The sequence below is a fragment of the Zalophus californianus genome, chromosome 15, assembly GCF_009762305.2.
Source record: "Zalophus californianus isolate mZalCal1 chromosome 15, mZalCal1.pri.v2, whole genome shotgun sequence".
Taxonomy (NCBI): domain Eukaryota; kingdom Metazoa; phylum Chordata; class Mammalia; order Carnivora; family Otariidae; genus Zalophus; species Zalophus californianus.
The window spans coordinates 48,862,562-48,872,243 of NC_045609.1; the positions used below are offsets into that span (position 1 = coordinate 48,862,562).

A 9,682-nucleotide genomic window follows, 5' to 3' on the forward strand; every position below is an offset into this window, starting at 1 on the left:
TAGCCTTTTTGATCTCGACTTGGTTAGATTTTAGTTCTTTTATTTCTCCAGAAAGGGTTTCTCTAATATTCTCCATGCTTTTTTCAAGCCCAACTAGTATCTTTAAAATTGTCATTCTGAACTGTATTTCCGACATCTTACTAATGTCTGTATTGATTAGATCCCTGGCAGTCGGTACTGCCTCTTGTTTTTTTTTGTTTTTTTTTTGAGGTGATTTTTTTTCTGTCTTGTCATTTTGTCCAGAGGACAATAGATGAATGAGAGACAGAAAAATATACGCTAAACAAATCAGAAGAGACTTTCCAGAAAGTGGTTGCTTTTCTGTTCACAGAATTGCTGCTCTTCTTTTCTTCGATCTCCTGTTGAGTTCATAGGTGTTCAGAATGGTTTGATCCCTATCTAGCTGAATTCCTGGGATCAAATAAAATATAGGTCTCCTACTCCTCTGCTATCTTGCTCCTCCCCTCCCTCCCAACTTCCATACACTCTTCAGTAGTTCAACTCCCAGGGTGGAACATTATTTCCATGTTCCTGTAGCATCTTTTTGCTATGTCCCTGAGTATTTTCAAGTGGACCCTAGAGATTATCTAGCTCAATCTTCATGTTTTATGAAGAGAAGACATGTATTTTTGGAAGTTGACCAGTTAGTTGAAGGCAGCACCAGAGTTGTCCAGTGCAAATGATTCAGAGTCTAATCTGGTCCCTTTGCATTCCATCCCTACTGCCACTTCCCTAAGCCTGCACTCTTTTGTTGGAAAAGAGAATGGGTACAGTGTCTGTACACATTTTCCCACTCTGATCTTGTCTTTTCCAAACTCCTGTTTATACAGTGTGTATAGATAATCATCTGTGAATTTTTAGGGCATGTTTGATATTTCTTCATTGTCAATCAGATGAAATTGAAATTTGTAATAGGACCATGGAGGGCAAACAAGATCTAATCATAGTATAGAATCTGTTTCATAAAATGAATTTGATATTTAGCCTCAGGGTTTGGTTTAAAAATAAAATAACAATTGTGTTAATCTTTTAGAGATGTTTCCTCTGAAAAAAAAAATAGACATATCCTAGCTGGAAAATAGATGCAAAAAGTACAAAAGTTTAAAGACTGAGTTCATGGAAATGTTGTTTTTAAAGTAGGTTATCAATCAGAAGATAACATTATAGTTGACAAAACCAGTCAACCAGGAAAAAATGTTTAATTTGTTTATTTTCATTACACTATAAGGTATATAAGCAAATAACTTAGGCTCCCACAACTTGAATCTTTGGGAGAAATTATAGAAGTATGAAATAAGTGTTCTCTTCCACTGATATACACAAACGATCTGTGGTAACAGCTTTAAGATAGGAACTGATCATATGTATGCATCATGCATCTGAGGGGTTGTAGCTAGAATAAATAATTTAGGAAATAGGAACTGATTAGCCAAGGGATGCTGTGGTCATTCCCTCTCTTTAGAGAATGGTCTAAGCCTTAGAACAATTCTGTTTCTCTCCAGCATGAGATCGATAAATATATAGAGAGCTAAGCTAAGGGCCAAGAACAGCATTTCAGAGCATACTTGATGCAATCCATATATATTCCAAGGTGAAGGGTACTATGACCATTATTTCCTTGGAGGGAATATGGACCCAAGTATTGGTACTATTTCCATCCTTTTCTTCCTAAACACAACATAATATACAACCTTCTATAATATTAATTATCCAAATGCCTTTTGGTAAATCATTATTAGTTTTGTTGTGCTATGTTTATGGCTAGAGAGAAGTGAAATAAAAAGTGTATGAATCTGCAAAATTTTGGAAATTTCAAGCACATGGCTTCTATGAGAGGGAAGAATAAAAATTCAGTAAAGGATTTTTTGAAAACAGATTTCCATTTTTCTAGGGATGTACAGTGTCCAGGTGAGGTAGCCAGAGAAAATGCACTTGACCTCGTATTATTGGCCAGAATGAAGACACTTGGTTCTCAGAAGTCTTCCACTCCAAGGCCATGTGATTTTATTTTTATCTTGACATTTTTGTTCTGCACATTGTCTCCCTCAGAGCCTGGTGGACCTGCTTGTTCCGCAGAGTGTAGATGACAGGGTTGAGCAGCGGGGTCACCACCGTGTTCACAAGGGCAGCCTCCCTGTTGGAGTCCAGCCTGTTTGTTTGCTTTGGTTTCACATATATAAACACACAGCTGCCATACATCAGAGAGAGGACTATGAGGTGAGATGAACAGGTGGAGAAAGCTTTCTGTTTCTCCTTCGCTGATGGGAGTCGTATGATTGTGACTACTATGTTGCTGTAGGCAATGATGGTTATGACAAGGGATGTCAAAAGGATAACCAAAGCAAGAACAAAAGCCAACATTTCAAAAGACCTGGTGTCAGAACAGGAGAGATGAATCAGGGGGCCAATGTCACAGAAGAAGTGGGGAATGACATGGGGACCACAGAAGGATAACTGGGAAATCTTTACTAGTGGACCAGTGATGAGAGGGAAGGCCAAAACGAAGCAGGCAGTGACCAAGAGGAAGCAAGTCTTCAGGTTCATGATGGTCGGGTAATGCAGAGGCTTGCAAATGGCCAGATACCGATCCAGAGACATCACTGCTATGAGGAGGAAACCTGCTGCTCCCAGAAATACAAAGACAAAGGCTTGTATGAAACAGGCAGGAAAGGAAATAGTTTGCCTGCCTAAAAGAAAGATGACCAACAACTTAGGAATAACAGCATTTATGAAACAACACTCCAAGAAGGAGAAAGTGCTGAGGAAAAAGTACATAGGTGTGTGGAGCCGGGAGTCAGCACAGGTGATGGTGATTATGACAGCATTGCCTGCAATGGATGCCAGGTATGCCAGCAGGTGCACCAGGAAGAGGACCTTTCCCAGGTGCTGGATGGCAGGAAATCCCTCCAAGATGAATTCTTGGACAGTTGTTCCATTCCCCATTTCTATGGGCATCTCCTTCTACAGCAGCATGCCTGTTGTCCTTAACCTACAATAAAGACATCAGGGAATACAAAGGTTTTAGAGGAGCATATGATTAAGTTATTTGCCTATCCAAGAAATTGGCTAGGCTGAGAGAAAAATGGTTTAGGCAGTTGGTCTTGAATCAAAAGGACCTGAATTTAATACTTGTTCAATACCGAGTTCTAACACCTGAGAGATGGGTCATCTTTGAAAAGGAAGTTAACCTTTGTGAACTTCACTTTCATCCTCTATAGAATGAAGATGGTAGTATCTACCTGTTCATGTTCTTGTGAGACTTAATTAAGATAAAGCATGTAACTCACTTGGCATATGATGCCAATATATTCTATGAGTTCCTCAAAGTCGAATTGTAATGTAATGCTCATTATTATAATCCTTAAATAGAGCATCAATAGTAAGCAGGGAAATTCATATTTTTCCAATTATACAAAATTGTATTGTTTTTAATATTATCAATTTGTAAGTAAGCATAAGAGTAATGTTAGAAATATCCCCTTTGAATATCCGTTTTATAATTTAGCACGTTCTGTAGTCCAAGTTGTCATCATCATCATGTGTTGAGGACTTATGCTTGGTACTATGCCGGTCACTGATATTCAGTATTTCTATTTTTCTTTGAAAGAACTATGAGCCCCTTCTTCTACATTAGCAGAAACTGAGGCTTAGAGAGTTCCAGAGAGCTTAGGTCATATAGCTGGTTCTTGAGCTAGATCTGCCAGATCATAGAGCCCTTACTGTTTCCAGATACGGTATTAAAATATTTTAAAAGGGAAACAAATGTATTGCTGATGATCTCTAAACCTGAAGTGAAAGATTTGTTTTATTTAATTGTTTCTATCCTTAGTTAGAGTCACTGATGAGTTATTGATCTGTGGAATGACACAGAGCTTAGGGAGGATCTAATTTAAAACAAGCATTTTATAGAACTACAGGAGACCAGAGACATCATGGGCCACTCAACAACATGACATAGAGTAGAAATGCAGGATTTACCACCACCCCCAGCCAGGGTTCATGCTGGGTGGTGATGGAGGTGGGAGTGACAGTTAGTCATAGGATTAACCCACTTAGGTGGATATGCTGGGCACCTGGTTCCATATACTCACTCTTACGTGAAAGCTCAGTGAACACTTCTCTCTTCAGTCCTCTCAATCAGTAACTTCTCTCACGATGGTGTTTGGCTCTAGCATCTCAATACTAGGTTAAAGATCGGCAGTGTGGGATGTGTCACTCTCACTAACCCACCGTGGGCCAGGTCCTCTTCAGGGCTGCTCACGAAACCAAACTGCTCACTCCTGCATGGATAGCTTGAAGGAGAGCCTCCCCTGTTCCTGTTGACCCAATACATCCAGCAAGCCACCAGGTTCCCTGAGGCCAGGCACACAGAGGTCACCTCATGGGAGGCAGGGCTCCCTCCTTACACAGATATTGTCTTCCAACAAATCAAGAGCTTGCTCTGGGCTGAGGGGAAAGGAGAGGAGAAGGAAACTCATTTGTCACAGGCTGTTGTCCCAGAGTCGGGTGAATATGCAGCCCATGCTGCCAGTGCTCTGGCTGAGGAAGCCCTGTTTCCATGGCCCAAATGCTTCATAGCACAGCAAGGCTACAGGGCAGCCTTGACCACTGAAACCCCAGAAAGGAACAGACAGATTAAAACAACCATATTTCACTGCCTCCAATTCTGGGCTAGAGCTGGACTTCCAGACTACTTACAGTTCTGAGAAAGCTCTGGCTCTGCCTCCCCCAGCGGGTAGAAGCCCACCTAACATGCAACATAGCTGTCACCTCCTATACTATTTAACAGGAACAGGCAGCTACTTCTATGTTTAGCCCTGTGTGCTGCTGAGACAAGAGTCCCTGTGCTGCAGCGTTCCACGTCATGGTTTCCCTGCTTGAAGACACCTTTTAGTGCACTGTGCTCCTCGATCCCATCCTCAAATTTCCATGTGGAGAAGCACCCTTTTTTTACTGCATCAACAATGAGGAGCTGCTGACATGCAAGTTTGAGGCTCTGTGATATTTTTCCCTCCAGACTGCAGAGTCAACAAGCAGAATGGATGCAGCCAGTGAACAGAGAGCAGGCCTCCAAACCCTATGAGATGCTGAAAAGACAGGTGCAGAAAGTAAAGGCATGACTAGTGTCCTGTGAGCAGCTAATTGGTCACTGATGAGGATAGGAGTTGCTGGTGCAAGCCTTATATTTATCTTTCTGTTGTCTGTGGTGATGCTGACTCCCAGAAGTCTGCATTGTTTTCTGCCAAGATTTTTCAAGGAAATTGTATGACAATTTCCCAAGGGTTTCTAAAATCCCAAGTTGAATATTGCTACAGATTTGAAGAAAAAGTTCAGACTACAGTTTTCTACATGTGATGTATGCACTGAGGCCAGAGCATAGTTGTTAACAGAATAGATTTTATGGTGAAAAAGAGCTGGCTTACACCCAGGCTTTCATCAGGCTTTTGGGAAGATACTGGGGAAGTCCTTCTGGGTGTTTGGATCCTCTTTCCACTGCTCTCCCATTGACCCTTAAGCCACATTCTTCATGTCTGCAACTTTATGGCCTTCTACTAAATGGTTTTCTCTATACTCTTTTTTTTTTTTTTTGAACTGAAGGATCACCGTCTGATTTTTTTTTTTTTTGGTTTTCTCTATACTCTTAATTTCTGTCCCTCTATTTCTCAGTGACACAGGATCCATAGTGGCTGTGACACTTTCTTGTGGTACATCTCAGTGATTTGTTTAAGGGAGCAACAATACAATTCTTATGCACTCTTTCAAAAGGTGTGGAAAGAGTTAATATAATTTCCAAAAAAACATTATAAGGAAAATATTCTCTTTTCCCCAACCTTTTATTTTTGCAGTATAATTGGCATATAACATTGTGTAAGTTTAAGGTGTACAAAGTGATGATTTGATACACCCATATATTATGAAATGTTTACCACAGTAAGGTTAACTAACACCTTCACTTCACATAGTTACCATTTGGTTGTTGTTATGGTAAGAATATTAAAGTTCTACTCTCATAGCAATTTTCATGTGTGCAATACAGTATTTTTAACTATAGGTACCATACTGTACTTTAGATCCTCAGAACTTACTCATTTCATAATTGAAAGTTTTACCCTTTGACCAACATCTCCCCATTTCCCTCTCTGCTCAGCCCCTGACAACCACCATTTCACTGTTTCTATGAGTTAGATGTTTTTAGATTTCACATACAAATGAGATCATACAGTATTTGTATTTCTCTGTCTGATTATTTGACTTAGCAATAAAATATACATCAGATTTATGACAAAGACGACAGTCTAATGCAGGAGGGAAGTGATAGTCCTTCAATAAATGCAGATGGTACTGCATCAAGTGGGTATTCAAATGGAGAAAATACAACCTGACCCTTACTCTTTATCATATAAAAAAAAAGTTAAAAGAGGAGAAAAAAAAGAAAAGAAATGCAAAAGATGAACTATAAATCTAAATGTAAATGGTATAACAATCATCTAGAAGAAAACATGGCAGAATATCTTAATTTCTTTGGGGGGAGGCAAAAAATGTCTTCACCAAGACAAAAGAATTTACCATAAAAAACAATGATGTTAAATGCCTCTATTTATTGCAAGACAGCATCAAGGAAATGAAAGGGGAAGCCACAGTCTGGGGGAAGCTATTTTTAATCTGACAAATCTACAAATCAGTAAGGAAAAGACAATGGAACAAAAGAAAACTGGGCAAAATATTTGCAGAGTGCTTTCACAAAAAGAGACCAAATGGCTGATATAAAATATTCAGGTTATTTAATGATAAGGGAAATATAAATTAAAACTACAATACAACAGTATTTCACACAAGCCAGAAAGGCTAAATGCAGAATTCAGACAGTGCCAAGTGTCAATGAGATTACTGGAACTCCTATTCACTCTTCACTGGAAGTGTAAAATTTTGAAATCTACTGAAGTTGAGCATATTTTACATATTTGCTGCATGCTCCAGCAATTCCATATTTATGTGTGTGGATATATATATATGTATACACACACACACACACACACACACAGATGTATATATAAAACACAATTAAAATTTTTTAATGATTTATTTATTTTAGATTAAGAATTGAGTTGGGGGAGGGGCAGAGGGAGAGAATCTCCAGGCAGACTCCCTGATGAGCACAGAGCCTGACACAGAGCTTGATCCCACAACTCTGATATCAAGACCTGAGCTGAAACCAAGAGCTCCCTATGCTCAAATGACTCAGCCACCCAGGCACCCCAATACACAACAGATTTTAAATAAAAATGTTATATATATACATACATATGCACATATGTATATATATTCTGAGATATACAATCTCAGAAATTCATATATATATCTATTAAAATGTTTGTAGCACTAATTGTAAAAGCCCCAAACTCATAAAAATGTAAACATCCTTCAAGAAGAGGATGAATAAAGAAATGGTAGTATATTCAAACAGAAATACTGAACAAAACACATGTTCGGGAAACAACATTGATAAACACACAAACATAATGTTGAATGAAAGAAGCCAGATACAAAAGATCCATAATGTTTGCTTCTACTGATCAAAAATATTGAAAACACTGCAAAATTAATCTGCGATTTTCAAAATCAGTATAGTGTTTACCTAATGGTTACCTGGTTTCTTGAATGTGTTTAATTGAAAAAATATAGTTATGTTTTGGAACTTTAAAAATATGTACATTATGATTTAATAAAAATTCTATTTGAAAGTGCACAAATACTTTTAAAAAGGAGAATAAAGGAGAAAAATAGTAGGAAACAAATAGTAAAATGGTCGGGATTAACCCAAATTTATAGTAATAAATTAATGAAAATAGGCTAAATATCCAATTTAAAAGCAGATTGCCAGATTAAATAAAAATAAATAAATAGACTGAGCTATATGCAGAGACACAGTTGTTGTATAAGAACGTAGAGAGGTTGTAAAGTAAAAGGATAGACAAATAAGAACTAAATACATGCCATACAGACTCAAAGGACGGTGAGGTAGCTGTGTGAGTATTTGACAAAGCAGATATTAAGACAAAAACTATCATAAGAGGTAAAGAAGTAAACATTTGTATACATACAAACATGTATAAAATATATTATACTAATAAAGGTATTAATTTTTTTTAAAGATTTTGTTTATTTGACAGAGAGAGACACAGTGAGAGAGGGAACACAAGCAGGGGGAATGGGAGAGGGAGAAACAGGCTTCCTGCAGAGTAGGGAGCCCAATACAGGGCTTGATCCCAGGACTCTGGGATCATGACCTGAGCCGAAGGCAGATGCTTAATGACTGAACCACCCAGGCGCCCCTAAAGGTATTAATTTAACAGGAAGACATAACAGTCTAAATTTGCCTTAAAATATATGACTCAACAGTTAACAAACCTAAAATTAAATCCAAAATCATGAATGGAGACTTTTAAAACATCTCTCTCAGTAACTGATAGAAGAAACAGACAAAAAATCAGTAATGATATAGATTTAAACCAAATGTTTAAACATTTAAACACAGAACACTATATCCAACAACCATAAAGTGATATTATTTTCCAGTTCACATGGAACATTAATCAAAATTCATCATATATGGGGCACCTGGGTGGCTCCCCAGGTGGCTCCCCAGAATATCTCAACATAGTTTTAATGATAGACTTGACAAGGACATTACAGAAGAAGGACAATTTCGGACTAATCTGTCCAATAAATATAGACGGAATTGTAATAAAAATCACAGCAGGTATTTTTTGTGGAAATTAATAAGCTGATTCTAAAATTTTTCTAGAAATTAGAAGCACCAAAAACTGCCAAGACAATCCTGATGAATTAGAATAAAGTTGGAGAATATGTAAGATTTAAGACTTCTAAAGCTATGGTGAGAAACATTGTGCAAGGAAAGATAAATAGAAGAATATAGCATCTGTGGTGTGATTGAGCTTCTGAAAGCCAAATTTCATTTGCAGTAGAAAAGTAATTCTGGGAAGAATTCAATGAATAAATAAATTTTCTTCAATTTATAATTTTTCTTCAGCCATCTGGGGTAAAATGGTAAGAAGTGTTGCTTGCTGGTCTTCTGCAAGTTCATGACCTGGATATGGAAGCATGATGTTCCCTTCCTCCTGAAATCTCTTTTATACCCAAATTGTGACCAATTTCAGATTTGCCATTTTACACTTAAGATTACATTTATCTGGCACCTGGATAGCCTGGATCACATTTGGTAAAACAATGGATGGATATAAATACATGTGCCATATTTTTCTTTTTATTTTGAAAAAACTGAAACCTTTCAGAAGAGTTGCAAGCATAATACAAAGAACGCCTATATACAGTTCATCCAGATTCCCCAATTGTTCACATTTTATTAATATGTTTATTAATAAAACATATTTATCTTAATATTCTCCGCAGTATTTTTCTAGCCTGTATAGCTGACATGATGTCCCATTACTAATAAATACTTCAGTATATATTTCCTAAAACCAAGAAAGGAAAGTGTTATGGATTGAATTGTGTTTCCCCAAAGTTCATATGTTGAATCCCTAACCCTCAATATTACTGTAGTTAGTAGCAGAGCCTTATAGGAGGTGACTAAAGTTAAATGAGGTCATAATGGTGGGACCTTAATTCAATAAGATTGGACCCCTATAAGAAGAATGGA

The 9,682-nt window shown here is 37.6% G+C and overlaps 1 pseudogene; it reads right to left on the reverse strand.

Annotated features, from left to right (window-relative positions):
• Positions 1 to 2,010: 2,010 nt before the first annotated feature.
• LOC113923823 lies at positions 2,011 to 2,973 on the reverse strand (annotated as a pseudogene).
• Between the last annotated feature and the right edge of the window lie 6,709 nt (positions 2,974 to 9,682).